Source organism: Hesperophylax consimilis, chromosome 15, assembly GCF_061612785.1.
Source record: "Hesperophylax consimilis isolate HC1 chromosome 15, BYU_Hcon_1.0, whole genome shotgun sequence".
In the NCBI taxonomy this organism is placed as follows: Eukaryota; Metazoa; Arthropoda; class Insecta; order Trichoptera; family Limnephilidae; genus Hesperophylax; species Hesperophylax consimilis.
The window spans coordinates 36,194,131-36,197,344 of record NC_142850.1 but is presented as its reverse complement, the minus strand read 5'-3'; positions in this window follow the sequence as shown (position 1 = coordinate 36,197,344).

The window sequence follows — 3,214 nt, the reverse complement described above, 5'->3', positions numbered from 1 at the left end:
GAGAGTTGGTTCGATTTCCACAGCAATTTAAAAGGATAAACAATGTTTTTAATATTTGTTTCAATTTATTCTCAAGTCAAGATAATAGTTGAAGAAAACCGCTCGTAGATATCAATGATAATAAAAATTCATAAGTCTTAGATTTTTTTCCAAAATCATCCATTAAAAAATCTACATTTAAAAATTATGTTTTTTTTCATCGTTATATCAAAAAAGGAAAAGTCAAATCTAATAAATTAAATTACGTCATTTTGTAACGATACGTATAGCCCTTGTCAAAATAATTCCGGCTTGTCATTCGTCAGTCAGCTTGACGGATGAGGTGGTGATACCAACTATGTAACAACTCCGTTCTATGTTGTGTGTTCTATGTGGCTATGTGAATTCTACTCGTGGTGATGAAATAACATAACTGACTGTTTCTTCTTTTGTAGGTTTAATATAATGTTTTTATTTGAAGGGCATTAGGTATAACAAATACGTAGTCATGAAGGAAATATCTTTTACGAAAGTTTGGCAGGTACTAATGCAGGTAGGTTTTTGTTAATTGACACCAATTTATAATAAAAATTACAAACTTTTTTACAATTTAACGTAACTATTTTTTAAAAAGTCTTCGTATGTGCTTAATAATTTTTTTAAATCATTTAAAATAAAAAACAAGGGCTGAGTAATTAATTGAAACCACACGTCATTTAAAAAGGCTTAGCTCTTCCGTGAAATTCAAAATAAAATCATAAAAAATATCTTGAATTTTTTTTTTTAAACTATGTTTTTAAAAAGTAGAAGGTCCTACCTAATACTATGTGTCTACCTATCTATCTGTATACCTACTTAATTTACGTAAATGTAGGTTAAAAATATCATTAGGACGAAATTACAGAGGCAGGAATTTCAATGCCAGAATTAAACATGGAGAGAATTACACCTACCTAGGTACTTAAATTACTGCAACTGGAATTATTTCAAAAGACCCTAACCTAAACAAACTTTTTTTTTTCGATATGAATTTCATTTGGCACACACTCAAACACCTTAAAATATAAACCTTTATTAATCAGGTTATTTTTACTACGTGTATAATTTCAGAAAGTATAATTTAAGTATGTTTATTTTTATTCATCTGTCGTACCTTCCGTGTGTAATTCTGGCAGCTTATTATTGGTAGGTACCTATGTGAAAATCTCAACTATGTAATTTAATCCTGACAACCATCAGTACCTACGCATAAATAAAAATAGGGGTGTTAAAATATTTAACACATGAAAAATATTACAGTAGTTATGTTCTATAGTCAAATGTTACATTAGTTCAACGTTCTCGGAATTGGTATTTGATGCCATTTAAATAAATGTATTAATTTAAAACGATATATATTTGTGTATTCAAACGTAATCCGTATCAATTATTTTGATGGTATAATTATAAAGTTGGTATCCACTTAAAACCAGGTGTTCCTTGTGATTAAAGCCTTAGGAGAGTTAAGAGGATACTAAAAGTAAGAGTGAGAATGGAGTTTTAAATACTAACTACGCTCTCAGTCAGTAATCGATTGCCGACGGGTTTCGTGCCTTACCGCGCGCTTAAACTATAATAAGTTACCTTATAAATCTGTTAATTTTGTTTTAATCCCTGAAAAAGAAAACCCTTAGAAAAGAAACTGAATGTAATTTCAGATTTTATTTGTCGTTCCGGATATGTAGGTAAAATACCAACATAGACATTAGGTGTGTATGTAAATCATCATTTCAAATACATATTTATGCTAAAATACAGCCCCCCAATTAAAACCTCTTAAATTTGAATCCCTAAAAACTGTTGAATATTAATGAAAACTTAATGACTATTTAAGTTACAATTGTATTCATTGAGAATCTGATTGAATTGTGCATTTAATACACTCAAACTTGGGCAAACAACGTTATTTTAATTGATGGCTATGTTAAGGTAGTATTTAAAAGTTCAAGAAGTACCTACCCATTATATATAATCTCTTAAACCCTTTCTGAGTTTATTGATATATTTGTTCCATTCAGTTTTGCAAAAAAAAAACAAACAAAGACCTGTAAAATAAAACGCATATCTTGAATAAATATAAAAATATTTTAAAAATGGTTTAAAAACCTACTGTTCATCCGTGTAGTTATACATTTTCCAATATTGTCAAAAACCTCCAATAACAAAACAAAAGTTAATTTTATAAATTTTGTAAAACATTAATTGTTTTTTTATATTGATTTCTTTATTCGCGTTAAATACGTCCACTCACAGTAATAATAATAATAAAATAAAATAAATCACATGGCATCAACTCATAATATTATGTTATTTACGTGCGCGGGAAAAGGAAACGTCAAACCCTGACGTTTGGGTTCTGTGGCGTCGGTTTTTAAAAACGGAACTCGATAAGGACGGCGCGGCGGCGAGAGGAGCCGAAGCCGAGCGGAGCCTGCCGAATGCCGGCGGAGACGTCCGACTGGCATCGCGGATACCGTAATACTGAGCCTCCATTTTTCTATGAAGCTCCATGAGTGTGGGGCCTTCACAGCCAGAGAAGCCTTCTAATGCCTGCGTCTGCCCTAGCAGCTTGCACATTACCTACATTATGCACATTTGCACATTTGCTCCGCTGCACTGGCCCACTTTACCGACAAGATTTTTCACCCGCGACGCAACTAAGGCTTTGAATAATTTGTGATAAATACTGACGATGGCAGCTTGATCGATATCAACGAATAAGTCAATTGCTCTTTTGAATGCAGAATTCTAGACAAAACATCCACTTATTTTAATAAATTATGAAGGTAAGTTCCTTAGTTCAGATCAGAAGTCAAAGTTTGGGATTCACATTCTTATTTTTTCAAAAGTACACGTAGAAAACTTACTGATATAACATTTTGCTAACTTATTAAGAATCCATTGAAATTATTTGTATTCCATTTAAAAACGGGATTGCAGGTCTTTAACGACTGAATTGATAGGTTTCCTAATAAACTTTCAGTAAAACACGATGTGTTATCGCGATGTCGGTTCATTTGTTTATAAAAATATTTGCATTTTGTCATTGGTTACGATCAGGGGCTCTATTCCTGAATCGAGGGCGCTCGTAATCGCCGTCGAAAGTACGTACGTTGGTCGTCGTTGCTATTCCCGAAATTTGTCGAAGGTACATACTTCGACGCCAAACGTCAAAAGTCATTCCACAAAACAACTA